At 45.4% G+C, this 21,212-nt stretch overlaps 1 protein-coding gene across 1 annotated transcript in view; it reads right to left on the bottom strand.

Moving 5' to 3' along the window:
• Positions 1–17,450, bottom strand: part of KANK4 (KN motif and ankyrin repeat domains 4) — a 53,858-nt gene extending 36,408 nt beyond the window's left edge. The window contains exon 1 of the mRNA XM_034778597.1: positions 17,154–17,450. The gene's annotated coding sequence lies outside the window, so the exon portion shown is untranslated. The remainder of the gene's footprint in view (positions 1–17,153) is intronic.
• Positions 17,451–21,212: the final 3,762 nt, after the last annotated feature.

The raw sequence follows: 21,212 nt of genomic DNA, 5'->3' as shown, positions 1-21,212 counted from the left end.
GGATTGTTTAAGAGCGGAAACTGTATTCCTCCCTAGAGGTGAATTGCTGGGGCAGGATTGGAAACATTGCAATGCTGCCCACTATGCTGTACTTGGTTTGTGCCTCTTCAGAGGGCTTCTTTTTCCAGAACTGTCCATCCAGCACTTTTCATAACCACAAAATTGACTAAAAAGACAGTGATAGAATAAACAGTGAACATTGCAAACAAAATGACCAGGATATTATCAGTGGCAAAGTAGATATGTTTGGGTCATAGTTTACCCAAGCAAAACTGGGCTAATTGTACTCCTTGAATTTTATTGGCATTCATGGAACATTTATAGTACTTTTGAAGGTTAGAGTGATTGCACACAGATCTTACAGATGCTGCCAGGTCAAATTTGGCTGAAAATTTAAGTTTTGTAAAAAAATAAGGTATTACAAAAACTAAGGGCAAATATTTATATGAAATGATTCCATTAGGTTAAAAATATATTTTGGATACAGTTTTAAGAAAACAAGGCAAATAAACATTCCCCTGAAGCATTTGCAACCCAAACATTGCGCTTCTGCATGCGAACCAGCAAGTGAAATTGTCTGGAAACAGAAACAAAAGTGAAACTTCAGTGGTCCATTTGCATTGTCCAAGCAGTGAGATATGTTCACTGTTTGCACAATTAATTAAAAATAAACTAGCCACTTCAATGGCTTTGAAAATTTCACTTGGTACACTTTTCATCATTAAATCAGCACACACGATGACATTATGTTGTTGCATAGTGATAAAGTTAAGTCCTTGTATTTTTCTTTTACAGTTCATTAATGTGGTCGGGTGTTCAAATATAACTTCTAACTGTTTGATTATTTAATGATTACTGCAAGTTTGATGTGTCAGATTCTACTGGTTTGCTGTATTCATGTATCCTGTGATAGGGTATGCAAAGCCCACACTGAGGGAGGAGGAGTTAATAACTTTGGGGTTCAATCAGTCCTGACCTGCTGCACGTGCAGAAGTTATCTGGCCTGGCCGGAGATACCTAACAGGGCTGAACCTGGCTCAGTTGGGGTCTGATTGAGAAGGAGAGCAGATCTCTGGCTCTTATTCAAGGAGAGAGGTATGGCTGGATCTAGGAAGCTGAGGTGACCTCATGGCAGACAAGAGCCTCCTTGAAGGAAGCAAGGCAGGCCTGCGATAGGGAGCCCAGGGCAGTTGTAAAGGAAAGCAGGGAAAGTGAGTCTCCCTAGTATTCTCTGTGCTGGTGGAGAAGCTTGCCGGGAGCGGCGAAACTCCTTCAGGGTCAGGAACTGCCCCGTGAGAGGAGTAGAGAAAACTCCCCTACAGCAGAGCTAGCTGGATGATGGAAAGTACTAAGAAACTCTGCAGGAGCCTGGAGAAAAGGCTTTGAGAATGTGATGCTGGTACATGGTATGCCCAGGAAGAGGCTGTGGGAAAGGCCTAAGATAGGGCAAGGTAGGAAGAAGTCCAGGGAGGCAGCCAGGGAGTCTGTGTACACAGGCCTTGGCCTTTTATTAAAGGTGCCCTGGACCAGAACCCAGAGGGGAGAGAGGGCCTGAGCTCCTTATTGGCCTGCTGATGAAGGTGGTGTAGAAATTCCCCTGTCACCAGGGGTAAGGATTATTGAAATCCTCTGATACAAGGAGTAAGGGCCAAAGGCCCAACATGAGGTTGGTGGGTTATTGTTTGGACTCTTTGTTAACCAGGAAGGGCCAGGAGTATACATGTACTGGCTGAAGGGCTGAGTCCCAAGAAGAGGTGGATCACCAGCAGACCTAAATGGCCTTTTGGTGGTGACAACTGAGGGGAAGGCCCTGCAACTCTGGGCTCGGGCCTGGCCACAAGGGAGTGCTCTAGAGATGAGTCATACTCTTCCATAACTGTTCTGTATATAGTCATGCCTTTTGCTCTTTATATATGGTATATTTTCTATACTATATGTTTATATAAATAATTAATTCCAAGTATAATGTCAGACCATTTTCAATTAATTTTTCCCTTTTGAAAGACCCAGTAGTATGTTCTTATTCTAGCCTCTCCTCCTCAGATTCACTTGGCTAAAACATGCAGTCTTAACCAAGCAAAATTCCAAAGGATTTGAAGTGGGTTGACAAATCCCTGGGGCTCTGATTCAGCAAAACACTTAAGCATGGACTTGAGTCTCTCCCTGCTTCATAAATCACATAAGCCTGGGCCAAAGACCCATTAAAGTCAATGAGATATAAGCATGTGTTTTAAAGTTCACCACGTGCGTAAATGGATTGGTGAATCAGGGCCTGAAGTAGAAATGCAGCTCTACAGGAGGTTTGGCCCAGTGTCTGATCTATATTTAAGGATCTCCAGAAGAGGTACCAGACTGTGGCCAAATTCTGCGCCTCTTCAGCTTGTGCTCACAAATGGGCATAAAGCAGTGCAGCAAAAATAAAGGCGAAAAGTCTGACCCAGAAGTGTTGCTGTTGATTCTCTACCAGAGGCTGCAGTTCTTTAAACTCTTGTTCTCTCGAGTGCAGCTCTTTGCAGGAGTGGAGTTTATAAAATGGAGTACACTCAGCCAGTTGTGGTCAGTTGTTTGTTTGTTCTCAGCTTGGCAGTCAGCAATGACACTACTCCTATCTTCAGGAGACAGTGCTTTGATGAAGAGTGCTGGTTATGAGGGACGCATAGTAATGCCAACGCGAAGGGGAAGTGAGAATTTTTCTTGTATTGGCCATGAATATGTCTGCATAGGGAGACTGTGGCGGCATGAGATATAAATAGCTGATGTTAAAGAGAAACACTGACAGGATAGATAGATGGGAGAAATTATCCAGTGAGCTGTTCTGCAGATTTATCCCAAACAGTGCTATGGAGCACTAGAAGATCTTAGATCATCTGTCCATATATGTGGCAGCTACATGGGTTAAGGTGGCACTGGAGCAAATTTAATTCTCAGTCCTGAATGCTCTCTTTTGTGTTAGTGAGCTTGCACAGCTTGTTGGGTTAAGCCCACAGTTCTTAGCTTTTCCTACCCCATATTGGAGAAGGGAAAAGAAAGCAGCAAAATCCAATATTTCAAGGCTTTGAAGTAAGTGATGGGACCTTTACAGTTGGATTCAGTGGCAGGAGATGGCAATGAAAGATCGGGGGAGGGAGGGAGGGAGGGAGGGAATTTGTGGTGGCAGAAAGCCGCTGCAACCTTTCCTTTGCCAAGGAATCCTAGGGGGCCCAGGAAATGGCTGGAGAAAGGAGTGGTCAGGAGTTATGCTGATTCAACACACCCACTGGAAGTCCTCCAAAGGAGCCCCATCAGTAAGTTAAACCTGCCTGCTTAATGGAGAGCAGGGAGTGGCAACACCATCTGTTCTCCCTCATAGTGAATTTCCCCTAGGGGAAGAGAGGGCCGGGCTGACACAGGGAGATGTAATTTGCACACCTCTGTGCCAACTATCTACTGGGAATCTAGCCCTTGCTGTTTAAAGTGTTACCAAAAATCTGCTCTATCCAGGTGGTCTGCTTGATTACACAATAGCCCAGCAGAGCTATTGTTACAAGTGGACATACCATGAACAAATATGGCCTCACAGGGAATATTTGTTACACGTATTTTCAATTCTGTTTGGATACACAGGAAGAAAAATAATGTGTTTTCAATCTGTTAGGTGCAGCAGTGCAAGAGAGAAGTCAGCTATGTAGTGATGGGCTCAGATGATCCAAAATATAAAACAATATGCAGTCTGGGAATGGGCAAGAACAGGTAGAGAGAGAGAGAGAGAAGAAAAGGCTTGAAATTTTAGTGTGATTAAGTAGAAAATGGCCTGGTTAAAACATATGTGGCTTGTGTGGCAGGATTTTTTGATGAAGTGAGACTTAAAGACTGGAAAGATCTCTCCTGGTTCACCTATCAGTAAGTCATCACTGTCATTATTATTACACAGCACTTTACAAAACAGGTGAGATGAGGGGATCCCCTAGTCCAAGAAGCTTACAACAATCTAAGGTCCTGATCTTGCAAATACTCATACATGTATCTAACTTTACTAGCATGTATAGCCCTATTGAAATCAATGGGATTACTCGGGGTAGTAGATTAAGCATGTGTTTGTGTCAGCCATATCTGGGCCCAACTAATAGGATACACAGCAAAACTTTCGCTGCAAGAAGGTCTGGGGAGATTAGCTTCCTAAAAGAATGAGGTAACTTCAGGGAGGTCCAGAGGCAGATTCTCCCTTCTAAAATTGCAGCAGCATAACATTGGCGCACTGTGGCGTGCAGGAAAGCAAAGGTTCTCTTCTCTAAGTGCATGTACAGAATAAAAACATTTGCAAAGAGAATCAAGTACATTACACAATCTTCCTTCTCTGGGTACTTAGTGAGACAATGTTGTCTACAGGTTAGAGGAAGGGAGTAGAACTCGGAATTCCTTGGTTCAATTCCCAATGGCTTTAATAACTTGCCAAGACCTTGGACAAATCACTTCCAGACAGATTTTCAACAATGGGAACTCTGGTGCTCAGTCCTAGTGAAAATCCTGCCCCTCTTTTCTCTGTGCCTCTGTTTAGCCATCTGCAAAGTGGCTATAACAATATTTCCTCCATAAGGATGTTTTGAGGATGGATTGATGTTTGTAAAGTGCTTTGAGATCCTTGCATGAAAGGTGCTATGTAAGTGCAAATATTATTATGCTGATCCATTTAGAATGCTTTTTCTTCTCATTTTAAGAGCATGTTACTGGTCTATAGTTATAGTAGATAACAAGGAAAAACTTTGCAGTCAGGCTTTAAGCAAAGAGTGATGGTATGATATACTCCCCCTGTGTTAACCTATTGTATACATCATTTTCTTGACGTCAGATAGAGATCTAGATCTTGGGGAGCAAACTTAATTACTTTTTTAAAAGACAAAATTAGTGGATGTAGGTTGAGCAGTAGATGCAGTCTATTTAAATTTTAGTTATATTTGATACAATGCCTCATGGAATCTTACTCTCAAAATTGTGTCAAATCAACTTGGATATGAACACTGTGACTGAGAAAGAAGGAGCCATAACAAAGGGTAATTAATGCTAGATAGCAAAATATCATCTTAGGAGGTGATATCTACTGCAGAACCACAGGGGAATCGGTGTTAGGTCACTTTTACTTAATGTCTTCACTAATATTATAGGGTACAAACTGCACATTAATGGAACTTGCAGATGATACTAAATTGGAAGGAACTGCAAACACCAGTGGAAAAAGAGAATACAGGACATGAGCCGAAGTCCGTTGAAGTCAGTGGAAAGTTTCCTGTAGACTTCGGTGGGCTTTGGATCAAGCCCATAGGGAGATGAGAAATGTAGACAGAGAATAACAAATGAGATTCAATTTGAGAACATGCAAGCTGGGTCATGTTAATCCAAAGCGCACATTCAGAGGGAGGCAGAAACTCACTATCAGAAAGACAGTGGCCAATTGGAAGAATGACAAAAGTACTTGTGTGGCTGGCAGGAATGGCTTTCAAGAAAAAAATAAAGAGTTAAATATGTCTAGATATGACAGAGCGGATAAAGTCTTGAAACTGCTTGGAAACCTAACGCTGATACATAATGCAGCCCCTCACTTAGGCTGAAATTCACCCCTGTGCAGGGGACCAGCCCAAGAGCTATGCATTGTTTAAGTCACGCCCAATTTTAAGGATTGAACTGGTACATATTCCTTGTGCTAGACCTCTGCATGGAGTGAATTTCAGCCTAAGTCAGTGGGCTTTCACAATGAGGGTGAGGGCATCAGTGCTTTAGGTTGCCTGTGAATTTAATCTTCAAAGGGTTTGGGATCTGATTACCTCAGATACTGCCCCTCTCTCTATGAGCCACATATCCACAGTTGCAACCAGTGAAGAGGTCTGAGCTGGACTTCCCTAGTTACAAATGGGTGGGAGCTTCTGACTGAAGGCCCCTCAACTGTCATTCCCTTGCCCCCTTAGTGCACTAGCGCCTTGTTAACTTTCTATACAGACTATGAGCTCATCTTTTTCTCCCGAGCACTCAGGATATGTCTACGCTGCCATTAAAAACCCGGGGCTGGCCAGTGCCAGCTGACGTGGGCCCGCAGGGCTCAGGCTCTGGGGCTGTTTAATTGTAGCATATACGTTTGGGCTCAAGCTGAGACCAGGCTGCAGACTGAGCCCGAACATCTACACTGCAGTTAAATAGCCCTGTGGCGTGAGCAGCATGGGCCAGCCGTGGGTTTTTAATTGCCGTGTGGCCATACCCTAGGCCATACCCTAGGGACATATCCCTGGGGATATGTTTTATCTGAAGCGTGGGGGTAGGGTGGGTGTTTACAGATGAGCGGTTCACTATTTATTGTGTTCATGGCCTAAACACAGAAGTTAGATACACATAAAATACTTGTTCTGGAAGGTTGCAACGTAACGCTGCTTTCGTTTGTAAAATCCAGAACCTAATACACAAGAACCCAAAACGGAGAGACAAAGCAGGCTGCTCCCTAAGGCAGAGAGCCACAGCTCAACCTACCTTGCTCTAGGATGGCTTTTTGCAGGTTGACTGCTCCTGAATACTCAGCCTGCATGCTTCCCTACAGAGCCCCTAGCACACATGCAGGGCCAGGAAACACCTGCCAGCTTAAAGTGATAGCTTGTAACTTTAACACGGTTTTCAATACATCACATTAATCACTCTGCAATATTGACATTGTAAGCTCCTCTCCCCACCAGTGCCAGACCATGGGATGGGGGCACCTGCTATGTAACATCCTTTAGACACTGAAAGAAATGATCTAATTAATATTTGAAGGGTGTGAACTCCAGGGAGATCTGGGAGTTCATTATAAAGGTATAACCAAGAGTGATGGAATGAAATTAAGAAAGGGAAACATTAGGCTGAGCTTTCTGACAGTGAGCTCAGTTAGTCCATTGATTAATCTTCATTCCACTTCATTGCCATGTTTAAAATTAGGCTGACTGTATTAGGGAATGTACAGCAGGATAGGGTGACCAGACAGCAAGTGTAAAAAATCGGGACAGAGGGTGTGTGTGTGTGGGGGGGTAATAAGAGCCTATATAAGAAAAAGACCCCAAAATCAGGACTCGCCCTATAAAATCGGGACATCTGGTCACCCTAAGCAGGGAACATACCCGCACAGTCAGGGAAAGTGGGCTACTTGTCCAAATAGGCCAAATTCAGCCCTGGTGCAAGCGAGCACAGCTTCATCGCTTGAGGCTTCCCTGAGGTTCGTCTGTCTCACTCAGGCATCTGAACTGTCCTAGGAGCCTCAAGAATTGGAGAGAACAAATGTGGCATTAAAGGCTCCTTGAGATCCTCAGTCAAGTGCAGCTCCGGCAGACTAAAGGACCTAGAGTCAAGGACTCGCAGAACCATTAGATTAGTAGCCAACTGTGTTGAACACCAGATGACTATTAGACCCCAATAAATGTGGCTTCAGTAAGTGTATGCACAAGAGACAGGAGCGGCGCCAGGGTTTGTGGCGCCCTAGGCAGGGGTCCTTCCGCGCTCCCAGTCGTCATCGGCAATTCTGCGGCGGGGGGTCCTTCTGCGCTTCCGGTCTTCGGGGCACTTCGGCTGCGGATTCCGGAGCGAGTGAAGGACGTGCCGCAGAATTGCTGCTGAAGACCCGGAGCGCGGAAGGACTCCCCGCCGCCGAATTGCCACCGATGGCAGCAAAATGCCGCCTCCCCCCAAATCCTGGTGTCCTAGGCGACCGCCTAGGTCGCCTAAATGGAAGCACCGGCCCTGACAAGAGATAATGACTTGGCAAATTTAACTCAGACAAATCTGGCTGCTGAGTAACTACCCCAAAATTACTTAATCAATTAAAGGAATTGTTTTCAAAATAATATGTCAAACTCTCAAGGAGTCTTTAGGTGTTTAAATAGCCATTTAATGAGATGGCAGTAAAAGTTATGCAGATATTAATTTTACTAAAACTGATTATTGCTGTTTGTTAAATATAGTTAATGCTCTGTCAACATTTCCATTAAAAAGACAAGTTCAAGGCAAGACACATCCTATCTAGAGACTTCCCTTTTATGACTTGCCAGGGTAAGAAAAAATCATTCAGACTCTTCCTCTAAAACCTCTTTGACAAGTGGCCGCTAGTCTCTTCTGGCCATGAATCAGGTAGTGTTATAAAAGCAGTGTTGGCAATTCTTGTAATTTTTATTGAGTCGGGCAATATGTGGTGTGTTCCTTAAAGTCCCAGCTCCTGGCTTCATGTGACTATATGAATCTCGTGGTTGCAGAAAAAAGTGTGAACATGTGAACCCTAAATACTTCAAAACCAGAAGGCAAATAAAAAGAACCTAATGCTAATATTTCATTATTATTAAGCCAATCTCATGAGTTTTTGGAAGCCTGACTCATGGTTTTTGAACATTCAGACATGGCAATACAATGAAGCTAGAAGCGCCAGGTTATTCTTCATCTCTTCTGACTGCTTGCCTCTGTTTTTCTAGTTACTGTACATGCTGGAACAAAGATCCTCATCATGTAGGCTTCGGAGACTGGGCCTAGCAACATCTCAGTACAACCACCACCATCATCATTGACACACCCACTGCAAAGGAACCAAGTTGGTGGCTTCTCCAAGTACACAAGGTTATCTGCAACTTGGCCAGACTTTAATGCTCCCAGGCCTTTCTGAGGAGGTTTCCATGCTCAGGTAAGAACACAGGATCAGGGGTTGTGCTGGAGTTTATGGTGGAATGGAGTCTGTAGCTGCTGTTAAACAGGAAGGAGGTGAATTTAAAATCCACCCTGAAGGGAGAGCCACTTTTGCCTGAGTTGATTTGGAAAGAGCCTGATGGCCCACCTTGAGGGATGGAAAGAAGTCTTGGAGCAGTGTCTAATTTCTTAAGAAACAACAGACACCCAATGGATGCTGGACACCTAACTCCCTTCTGTGCCTTTGAAAATCTCCCACTCTGTGTCTCACCTGCTCTCTCTCTGCTGTCTCATTTGCTGGGTACAGGGCAACTAAGTATTTTTTCTCAGGCAGTGGCAGTGGTCAGGGAGCTGGTGTGATTCTCACACAGACCCTCCTGTGTGCCCCAGCTCTGGGCATGGAACTTGACAGATAGCCCACACCTTCGCTTTCGGGGCAAGCTTGCTGCAGAGAGACTTTGAAGGACAGGGAGCCCAGGCAATGAGAAGAGAAGAGGCTGAGTGAGGCATTTGGGACACCAAGAACTACTTACTCTACCCCCTGGCAAAAGAGGCCCAAGGATTAACTGCCGGTAGAAGACAGGGCAGAAACTAGGAAGATGTACACTCTTCGCTAAGCTGCATGGGTGGAGTGAAGCCCTTTTGATGATTCCCTGGACTGCTATTTCTTTTACTTTTTTAACAACCCTATCACCCCTGCTTTCTCCCGTCTGCCACGGGAGTTAATGCCCATTTCAGTTCCCTCCAGCTCTCTGACTTTTAATAGCTTGCGGGTCTGTCTACACTAAGGAAACCCTATGTTGGCACAGCTACGCTGGCATAGCAAGAGTGTAGATGCAGCCTACACTGACAGAGGGGGGTTTTCTATTGGCATAGTACCACTGCATCCCAGAACAAAGCACTCTTCTGTCGATATAGCTGCATCTACTTTGGGGATCATATCAGTGTAGCTACGTCAGACTTTTCAGTGTAGATCTGCCCTTGGACATCCTCAGCAGTTGGGCGTGAGGGAGAGACAGCAAGGTACTGTGCTCAGACCCTCAGGGAACAGCCCCTTCATTCTTCCTGTGGGCTGGTCTGCACTTGAAAGTCATATCTGCATAGCTACGCCGACATAACCCCCAGAGTAGATGCAGCTGTGTCGACAGAAGAGTGCTTCCATCAGGGTAGCTAATGTCGTTCGAGGACGTGATGTTTCCGCATCTACAGAAAAACCCCTTCTGTCTGCATAGGCTCTGTCTCCATTATGGGGCTCTGATGGTATAGTCTCTGTAATGTAGACATACTCTGTGATTAAATAAGGGTTCCCAGCTCACTGGCCATTAGCAGTGCCCATCACCGCAGCTAATGATTATAAAGGATCCTTTTGTGCAGAACACCCGAATTTTGGGGGGTTTTTTGAATCTCCATCAACATGCAATATCCAATGTGTTCCACTTTATTCCACAGTTGCATGAGGTGAAAAGAACAGGACTTGGCTCACTGTGTAAACCCTCTGCTCACAGTCCATACCACTTGCCTATATAAAAGCTTGCACACATAGCAAATTTTGCCATGTTGGAGGTCTGTGTTGCAATGTGATCATTCTCCCAGCTCTGATGGATCTGTTTGGTCTTGTCTGTGTAGATGGAACCTAACTATTTTCATAGCCCTGTAAAAACCTAGGACCTAACTCCAGTCTCAGTTACATCTAATGTTTTTCCCAAATTCTGATATGTGATAACGTTAGAATCATGGAGACACACACAACAGGTAATTTAATGCGAGAAGGTTTTAGAAATAAGGGCAGCTCCTCAGTTGTGAGTAGGCAGCAGGGTGAAAGTGGCAGGAATCCTGCTCTGCAAAGCTCAGGTTCTGCTCTGTTACACCACTGTAAAGCAGGTGTAACTTCATTTACTCCAGCTTTTTCACCAGTGTAACTGAGAGCAGGATTTAGCCACAAGCAGGCAGGCCTCTGACTGCTCACAAGAATAAGACTGGCAAGGAGGTGTGCAAACTTCTCTAGTCAGCCATGCTCACAACTATCCTAGCTTAGTGAATGATGGGTGCTCACCTTCCTGCTGGGATCTTAACTCAGTTGTGACCCGCATCCTGGAGAGGAATTGTAGCTCTTTTTAAGGTACCAGGTGGACACTTTTGCTTTAAGCTTTATTTTTTGTAGTGGTAGTGTAGTTTTATAATACAACCTCTGAGCATCCTGAAAGGCTCACTACCCTTTCTTCCTCCTGCAGCGAAGAAGGCAAGAATGACTCTGCAGCACTGAGTTCTCACAAATTTCTGACCATACAGGAGGTTTTACTACTTGTACCCATCCACTCTGCCATACAGTTCAGGGAAAAGGGAGCTGAATCAGATGGAGAATAAGAGCAGATGCATGTTTTCACCTGTTAGCTGAGACATCAAATGGGCCAGACAAGCAAATAAGAGGCATCACAATTCAGGCTTTTTGTGTTTTGATGGGACTTGCGTAACAAGTTGAGTTATGTAAACCCATGAGAAATTGTGACAGAAATGTCAGATCCTTCTGCTTACAACACAGATGTTGAGCTTTAGAAAAATTACATCTAGCTACAGAAAGGAATCTAGGATTGATAAGCATATAACAAGTGTAGTCTGAAAAGTTATCTCAGGACAGGCATAAGAGCCAGGAATTCTAATACTAGCCCTGACACTGCCTGCCTGTTTGGCTGTGGGCAACTCACCTAACTACTCTGCTTCAGTTTCCCTATCTAAGAGGTGGCTGAGAGTACTTCCCTATTGTGCTTCCGAGGGATATTGCGAAGATTCATTAGCTAATGTTTATACGGTGTTTGTTCTAAGTCTTAGGCCTGGTCTACACTTGGGGAGGAATCGATCTAAGTTATGCAGCTTCAGCTACGTTATTCACATAGCTGAAGTCGACGTACTTCGATCTACTTACCACAGTGTCTTCACTGTGGTAGGTCGACTGCTGATGCTCCCCCGTCGACTCTGCCTACACTTCTCGCTCTGGTGGAGTACTGGAGTTGACGGGAGAGCGATCGGCGATCTATTTATCGCGTCTTCACTAGACATGATAAATCGACCCCCGCTGGATCGATCGCTCCGGAGGTAAGTGTAGACATGCCCACACTGTATATCAACAACTAAATAGTGGCTTCTGTATAAAGGCTAACAGTGCCAGCCTACAGGGCTACCTGCCACCCCATGACTATATAGCAGCATTTCTGCAATGAGCCATTTGGCACTGATTCCTAGAGTTTTGAAAAGTTTATGGATTCTGCCAATTTTACAAAATGAGATTTTTTTTTTCCAAAATAAATCCCCTATTTACCAGAGGCGTGTCACAATTATTTCTTACTTCCATTTTTGCCCCTTTACCATCTCTTTGGGCTGACAGATACAAAAGCAGGGTGGTCACTACAGGGACGAGTCCTGAACTTGCTGAGCTGATGGCAAAGCTCTCGTTGACATCCAAGGGACTAGGATTTGGCAGTCTTCCCTCCCCATAGCCACCTTGCAGCCTTACATTCAAAGTTGATAAAATAAAAAGCAACGTATTTAGTGTATTTAAAATGGGCAAAGTTATTTTTTTCTCCTTGTACTGGTATTTTTATTATTGCACAGCTGGGCTTGACTGAGATGTCCTTGGACATACGCTACATGTGTTGTATGGCCTGACATTCCACTGGCTAAGGAAATGGCTTCTGGTGCATAGTCTAACATATGCACATGAACATATTAAAGGAGACCAAGACTTTCATGGAATGTAGACTTTGTCCTTTTTATAAGGAGATCATCAGCACGCACCTTGTCTTTCATCTACGGCAATTTTTGAACCTGATTCTGCTCTCATAGTGGTGTAAATCAGAAGAACCTCCATTGAAGCCAATGGAATTACAGTGGTTTAAAATTGGTGTCAGACCAGAATGAGGCTCATGGACTCTAGTTGGTCTTGCACATTATTACACTGGTTAATGGCCTAATTCATTCAGAAATATGTGCAACATTCACTTTACACTGCAGTTTACAGATTGCCTTTTCCGAAGATGTGCACACTTTTCTGATTCATTAACTGCATTCAGTCCAGTTCAGAACTGATTGCACTTCTCCATCATGTACTCAAAATGTGGACAAGTTCAGTCCATCAAACAATCCCAAAACATACACAGTAGCAGTCTAGGTTAAAGATATCAGCTGCCATGTTTAACTGAGAGTTTAAAAGTTATACAGTATTTGCTGAAATCTGTATCGTGCTGTTCAAGAACAATGAAGTGTCACAGCAACTATGCTGTCATATGGTGCGCTCAGCGGGGAAAAAACATTAACACAAAATGTCCACTTGGAACTTGTCAGGCCAAATTCATCCCTGGTGATTTTCCAAAGCCTTCCCTGCAGTCCTAGCAAACATGGATTTGGCCATAATGCTTTGAAATAAAATGTTACTTGAAAAATATTTGGTGGGCATGTTCCAGGAGCATGACCTGAACTAGTAGCTTAGTGGTAAAGATTGAGTGAATGAGCTTTATTAATATAACATCATGCATCTTGTAGGATCCCGGTGTATTTTGTAAATTAAACAATATGCAGGGATCAAACTACCCATCAGTCAGATGCAACCATTTCTGGGAAAGCCGAGTCTGTTATATTATATTTCTGTCCTCAAATGTACATACTAGCACTAGACTCTATGGGCCATATTTTAAGTACCCACTCATGGACCAAATTTTAAAAGTGCTTGACTTCCATACGAGCACTCAGCAGTTCCCAGTGTGATGCTGTTTTTTTTTTTTTTTTTTTTTAAATCTGGCGGTGTATGTTTGCTGACTTTATTGAAGGAAGGATCACAGAGCAAAATGGAATAATTTTGCAACATACGGGCTCTATTATTTATTTTTATTACAGTTGGGCCTAGAAACCCTAACTGAGATCAGGGTTCCATTGTGCTAGGCACTATGTAGTAAAAGAAAATGCGTGCTCTGAAAAGCTTACAAGCCCAAGATCCCCTGCCCCCCAATTCCTTTTATGGAGGTGAATCAAGTCCCATGTAGTCAGAGTATCTATATTACAACACCTGATCTCTACTGCGAGCACTTCCACCTTCTTCTAATACAGCATGTATTCCCTATTTCTGGAGGCATCACAACAGAATGGATCAAACAGCGGTCTGCTCTGGTGTTGCAACACTGTTTGTACCTTTTATTTCTAATGTCCAGATACCACTATAACTACCAATGGGCCTGGCAGAGAGGTGGGGTATCGCTGACAGACCCCAGTTGTCAGGGGGCAGCATTGAACCTGAGATCTTTGGAGCTAAATGCATCAGCCTCAATTTCATGAGCTAAAAACTACCTGCCTATTAGCCAAGGCTATAGCAGCCACATCAATCTCTAGATAAAAACAACGAGGAGATGCAGGCATAAATATTTATGTAATTTTCACTCCATGCATTTTAAGAAGTGGGTTTTTTACCCACAAAAGCTTATGCCCAAATAAATCTGTTAGTCTTTAGGTGCCACTGGACTCCTCGTTGTTTTTGTGGATACAGACTAACATGGCTACCCTCTGAATCTCTAGAGGGTCTAAGCAGGGCCGCCCAGAGGATTCAGGGAGTCTGGGGGCAAAGCAAGTTCAGGGGCCCCTTCCATAAAAAAAAGTTGCAATATTATAGAATACTATATTCTTGTGGGGGCCCCTCCGGGGCCAGGAGCAAATTGCCCCACTTGCCCCCCCCTCTGGGTGTCCCTGGGTCTAAGTGCCTCTAGAGGGGGACAGAACACCACACCAAACAGGCAAGGGTTACAGTGGCATTGAATGATATCCACTACAGTACAAGGGACTGAATCTGATTTCACTTACACCGGTTTACACTTTGTGACTCAAGTGACTTCAGTGGAGTACTGCAGGTTTACACCAGCGTATGTGAGATTGGAATCAGACCTCTATAAATTTTGCCTTAGTGCTGTAACAGGTCACAGATTGAAAGTCTTGTTTATAAGAAGGCAATTTACCACTGGGCTCACCAGCTCCTGGCAGGGCTGCGACTTGAGACCTATTACCAGTGAGAAAATGTAATAAATCTTGTGATGAGAGAAATTGCACTGTACTCACTTTACTACAAAAAAACAAACAAACAAAAAAAACCCACCACCACCCCGGGCATAAGTATTGCATAGTGACACAGAAGTAGGTCCATGAGCCATGAGCTCCAAGCCCCAGTGCCCCGCAGGGCAGAAGCTAGGAGCCCCAGTGCCCCACGGAGCAGAAGCCCTGAACTCCGGCACCATGCTGGGATAAAGGTGGGAGCCTGGAGCCTCAGCCCCCCATGAGGCTGAAATCCTGAGCTCCAGTGCCTCATTGGGAGCCTGGAGCCCCAAAGCTGGGAGTCTGGAGCCCCAAGCCCCACGAGACTAAAGTCCAGAGCCCCTGGAGAGGTAGAGCCCAGGTAAAGTTACACTCTGAGTACCTATGAGGATGGGTAGGGGTGTATTACATCCTGAATACCCATGAGAGAGGTTTAGGGATGGAATCTTAAATTGTGCAGATACCATGAGCCCCAGTGCCCCTACGGGGCTGAAGCTTGGAGCCCCACGGGGCAGAAAGGTCAAGCCCCCCCACACATACCCTGCAGGACTAAACCTGAGCCCCCGTGTAATGACCTGACACTGTCAGGTAATTAAGCCAAACTTCTAGGTTTTGTCATTTTGAAAATAGCAATAGCAACATTTTCATGAATTTGTTTGCAACCCAAACACTGCAGCACTGTGCTGGTGCATGAGAACCTGAAAGTGAAATTGACTAGAAACAAAAATGAAAATGTCTGGTCTATTTTCCTTTTCCAAGATGAATGAAATTTTAAAAAGGAATCAGGAAAAAAACATCAAAAACAAATTAAATTTTAAACTATTTTTACTGGGCACACAGGCCAGGGGAGATATTTCCCTTTTAAATGTATATATTTTAACCTGAGATGGCTCTTTTATAATCTATGTCGTTTTCTTTACTCTTTGCAAATGTGAATAGTGTTGATTTGTTTAGTGCTCATACAGTTCTGGATGTTCTACCCCAGGGGTTCTCAATGTTTTTCTTTCTGAGGGCCCCGCAACATGCTATAAATATTCCAGGGCCGAGGGAGGCATAGAGACAGGGCTCCTGGATCCAGGTGCAGGGGGGGCTCCAGTCTCTGAGCTTCAATCGCAGGAGGGGGAGAGCCTCAGGGCTTCTTCTCCATGGGGCTGGAGGTTCAGAGCTTCTTTAGCCCCATTAGACTGGGGGACTCGGGGCTTCTGCAGCACCAGGTGCCAGAGTTTGGGGTTTGTGCCCCACGGGACACCAATGCTCAGGGCTCTCAGCTTTAGCGCTGCGGGGCAGAGGGTCTCGGAGCTCCAGGTTTTAGCCCTGCGGGGCTCTGGGCTCCTGGCATTAGCTGCTTGGGGCTTCTGCCCCTCTGGGCACTGGGGCTCAGGGCTCCTGGCTAGTACCCTGTGGGTACTGGGCCTCAGGGCTTGTGGCACCCCTGAAAGGGGGGGGCTATGCCCCCCCCCAGTTGAGAACTGCTGTTCTATGGTATTATACAGTGCTTGATTCGCTGTGTAAATGGGGGAGTAACTCCACTGAACCGAATGGGATAAAACCAGGGTGAGTGGAAAATCAAGCCCATTCTCTGTCCCAAGAACTTGCAATGAATGTTACAGACAGTCGGGGGAGGGGGAGCATTTAGCGGGGTTTTTCCTTCTCTTCGCTCCCCCTGCTATTGATAGGTTCGTTTTTGTGGCCTTCCCATCCTGAATGGAGGATGATAAGCAAAGTATTTGTAAGAGTTCATGTTCCTGGCCGGTTCCGCTCAGAAGATGAGTCTCCCCCAGTTAGCTTGGCTTCCTTGGAGTACAAGCACTAGACAGTCCTGGGGCGAGGAGTAACCCGAGGTCACAAAGGGAGAATCTCCCCGGGAAACAAACCAGCCTGGCTCAGCCAACTCCAGCCAATTCCCTTCTCAGAGCGGCGCTAGCAGCCGCCTGGCCGGTTCCCGGCCATTTCAAAGGGAGAGTTGCGCCTTGTGGCTTGCAGCTGTCGGCAATCGCTTTTCCTGGCTGCTCCAGCCGGCTGTTGTTTCCAGCTGTGGTGGGGGTGGGGCAGATATTTACCCTCCCCCCCCCAACCGCTGTAACAATAGATGGCAGAACTGCCTGCAGCAAACAGCTGGCGTCTAACTGCCTAGTCAAGCTCGGCTCGGCCCGGCTCGGCTCAGCAGCTGCTATTAACCTAACCGTGCCTGATCTCTCCCCCCAACTGCAGCTCTGGGGCTGGGCAGTCCAGGGAAGGGCGATCAGGTCCCTGGGCGCTCTCCGGCCGGAGGGGCAGAGATGGTGATGGAGCCTTTGTCCCCCCCCCCCCCCCCCCCGTCCGAGCCCCGGACTCTAGGAGAGATTGGGCTGGAGACAAAGGCGGCGCCACAGCTGGCGGCCGGGACGCAGCGGAGGGGGACGCGCCGCGCTGACAAAGGAGCGAAGTTTCTTTACCTTGGGAGGTGTCTTTAGTTCCTGCCCGGCTCGTCCGAATCCATCAGCTGCTCTCAGGCCGCCTCTGGGCTGGCAGCACCTTCCCCCCCGCACTGGGCTGCGTGTGCTGCGGCTCCCCGCCTCCCGCTGCCCGGGGCTGAGTGAGGGGGGATGCCCCCGGAGACAGCCCTGGAGTCAGATGCAAGGCTCGGTGCCTTCCCCAGGACTTTCTGAGCCTCCCTTGCTGTCCGGAGAGCTGGCCGATCCGCACAGTGCCCACAATCCTCTGGCTGGTAGAAAGCTCTCCCACTGCTTTGCCTTTCGGGATTTCAGTGCGGCTTCAGCATTTCACGCGACCCTCTCGCTTATCTCAGTGCGTGTCAATGTCAATGAAAGGAAATCGAAAAGAAAGGGCTTAAAATATCGGATTCGCTGCATGATGACTAGACTCCTAACACCTAGTAGTTACCTGGTGCTTTGCCGTCTCCAAGCCTTATGCTGCTCATCCATCAATCTTGTAACCCCCTTTATGGTTTATAAATGTATTAATAACAAGAAGACTGAAATCTATGGTCTGATTTCTACCAAATACTGCGGGGGGGGGGGGGGCAGGAACTCCAGCACTTTCTGAGGTCTTTAAGGTCTACACAAGTGTTCTAATGCAGCACACGCCATTTGATTAGATTCAAGGAGCCAAATTCTGCTTTCAGACTGGTTTAAAGTAATTCTGTTGAGGTCAGTGGAATGACTATTTGAATCTTTGTAATGGAGTATAGCATTGAGCTATGGCATTGAATTCAGCAGTCACAGAAGCAGTGGTGTATATTAATTTACACATGAGGTGTAAGAGGGTTAAAGTAATAATAATACTTCAGTCTTATACAGTACTGTGCTCTGTTCATCCATCCATCTCAAAGTGAACCCAAAGTTGAGCATCATTTGTTATCCACATTTTTAGACAGGGAAGCTGAGGCCTTACTTAAATTCACACAGAAGCTCAGTAGCAGAGGCAAGAACAGACCCTGGCTCTCCTAATTTCCAGACCAGTGTCTTATCCATGGGTCCCCACTACCACTTGCACCCCAATGCCATTCAGTGAGTGTGTGACAAAAATGTAACTTACATAACGGGACAGAAGAGGAGTGTAGCAGGAAAAACAATTAATGGGGTTGGGAAGACCCAGGTGTAATAGCTGATTCTCCTCACATACACCTTATCGATGAAATTACACCAGTGATGAATATGGCCCCTGGTGTTAAATGATCTGGAGTAGGAAAAGATGGGTTATATATATATATATATAGAGAGAGAGATGCACCTCTCTCATAGAGCTGGAAGGGACCCTGAAAGATCATTGAGTTCAGTCCCCTGTTTTCACTAGCAGGACCAAGTACTGATTTTTGCCCCAGATCCCTAAGTGGCCCCCTCAAGGATTGATCTCACAACCCTGGGTTTAACAGGCCAATGCTCAAACCACTGAGTTATCCCTCCTCTGGGGTTAATAGTAACCAACATCATATAACTGACCTTTTTTCCCAAGGGTATGTCAAGCCTGAATGTCTACACTGCAGTTTTATAGTTCCTTTGCCCGAGCCCTGCGAGCCTGATTCAGCGGACATGGGTGAGCCATGGGCGTTCTATTGCACAGTGCAGACATTCCCCAGGTGACCCTTTGAAGTCCTGTACTGCAGTGTTGCACTACAGAGTGTAGTATATATTTCCAGCTATTGTTTGGTTTGGGTTTTAATTAGAATTACTAGGCTATACTGATGATAAATATAATCAACTAGCGAATGTGTCAGAGAGGGAACATTGGAAATAAACGGTTATACTGTAGTTTTGTTACAGTTCTCTGGAAACCCATCTAATCCTGTTTGCACATGTAAGAGCAAGGTGCCACTGGGAATGAATGTCCATGCCCACACTGGCTTGTTAGTTCCTCTTTGGCATCCTTAAGCTTCTTCTTTCGTACACATCACAATATCTAGATTGTTCAGCCATCTAACTGCTGCATCATTGAGGGTAGCAAGGTATTGCCTTCCACCCTCTAATCATCTAATTGAGCACACCTCCGCCACATGTTTGACCATTTGCATTGCTGCCCTGCAGTCACACTGTGAAGATTGGACTAAGCGAAATGTCTTCACTATGGCAGCTGCTCTGGCTGTTCCAATCGGCAGCCTACTAACCCACATCCAGGCTCTGCATCCCAGTTTGCAAACAGGTGGATGTAAGTTAGCCAGGGCTTCTGAAATTCATTAGCATGTCAGTCTCTTTATCCCAGAATTGCTACCAGGACATAGCTGTTGGCCTCGTTATGCTGTTATTCACCTAAGCTTGGCGCTGGGCTAGCAGTCATGGGCATGAGGGCATGAATGGCTGCCGCAAAAGGATGTCACAAAGTCAGTCATAGCAAGTCAGCAGGAAGTGCAGGTGTGGGTGTTTTCTTCTGGAGACAAGCAGAGCTTCTTGGAGGACGTGTCCGCTGCTTGTTTGCATCTATTGGAACCATTGTGAGCCTTGGGTGTAGCAAGTTGTTTTAATCTGCCATAGGATGGCATCTCATTGAAGTTTTGGGGGAATGAGATGAGCCAACACTTCTAAATTAGATGGTAATGAGGAATAATAAGGCAACTATTAATGATAAGGGTGGCTGTGTTCGACTTTGAATCAACTAGATGTGTGTGCCGATTTCTGCTCCTAACTGCTGTGTGATAGCCCACTGGGGCATCAGGACTGAGGTTTGTAAAGCATTTGCCTCTGCTCCCCAGGAGGTTCCTGCTAGCATCTGGATCAAGGCAGTGTGGGAGGTGGTCATTTTCTTTGTGTTCTAGATGGGACTGGTATGCTAGACTGTGGCCAAGTTTGACTCCTAAGTAAGTGAGAAATGGCTGGAAAGGGAGTGGACAATCCTCAGTGCAGACTGTAAGGGGTGGATTGGCCAGACAATTGTTTAGATAGAAGGTTGTGGCAACTATCTGAGACTCTCTTAAAGTAAGTCTCCACTGACAAAGGTAAGAGGACAGAGCATTCATGTCTTGACTGGGTGACCCTTCAATAGTATGTAGATCAGGGGTAGGCAACCTATAGCACGCGTGCCAAAGGCGGCACGTGAGCTGATTTTCAGTGGCACTCACACTGTCCGGGTCCTGGCCACCGGTCCGGGGGCCTCTGCATTTTAATTTAATTTTAAATGAAGCTTCTTAAACACTTTAAAAACCTTATTTACTTTACATACAACAATACTTTAGTTATATATTATAGACCTATAGAAAGAGACCTTCTAAAAACCTTAAATGTACTACTGGCACGCGAAACTTCTGAAAGGTTGCCGATCCCTGATGTAGATCATCACCCACATCAGCAAGACAGATGCTATCCGCGTATATGTACTTATCAGATGTAGTTGTTGGTAGGTCATAAGTCTATGTGTTGAAAAGGAGATTAGCTAGAAAGGAGAATGTTACATAGATGCCTAAGCAGGCTTATTCTATCTCCAACTTACTAGATAAAGCTCCGATTTGTTATCTTTTCTTTGATGAACCTACCATGGGCTTACAGGGGATAGTCTGCAAAAACTCAGCAGTTGCTTGGTGACCCGCTAGGACAGACCAGACTTGTCTTTAGATCTAAAATTGCCTGTGGGCATTTCATTGTGGTTTTGAAATGATTCTTCAGCTGGCCTTGATTGTACAGTGCCGTTTTCAATCCCACGTTAAACTGCATCTGATTTTCTGAAATAGCATCATGCCAAGGTCTGATACAGAGGCCCATTGGTGCCAGTTGGCAAAGGATTCACTGTTCTTTACAAGCAACTTACATCTCAGATCTGACAAACCCACTACATCTAATATTCCGTTTTCATGGTATTTATCTATAAAACGTAGCATGTGAGGTCTGTACTGAAATCTTGTAACTTATCAATACTCATAATCATTGCAAGAGGTATGCAGGGGTAATAAGTAACAAATAATGTAATTATATTCAAGTAAAAGTTAGTCACTGGGGAATCTCATGTCTCAGTGATGGTCCATTCGAGCAGGAGGGAGTTGTCATCTCTGCCTGGTTAGCTGGTGATGT

Source organism: Trachemys scripta, chromosome 8 (assembly GCF_013100865.1).
Source record: "Trachemys scripta elegans isolate TJP31775 chromosome 8, CAS_Tse_1.0, whole genome shotgun sequence".
NCBI lineage: Eukaryota > Metazoa > Chordata > Testudines > Emydidae > Trachemys > Trachemys scripta.
Note: the sequence above shows the minus strand (reverse complement) of the source record. Positions and strands in the feature narration are given on the sequence as shown.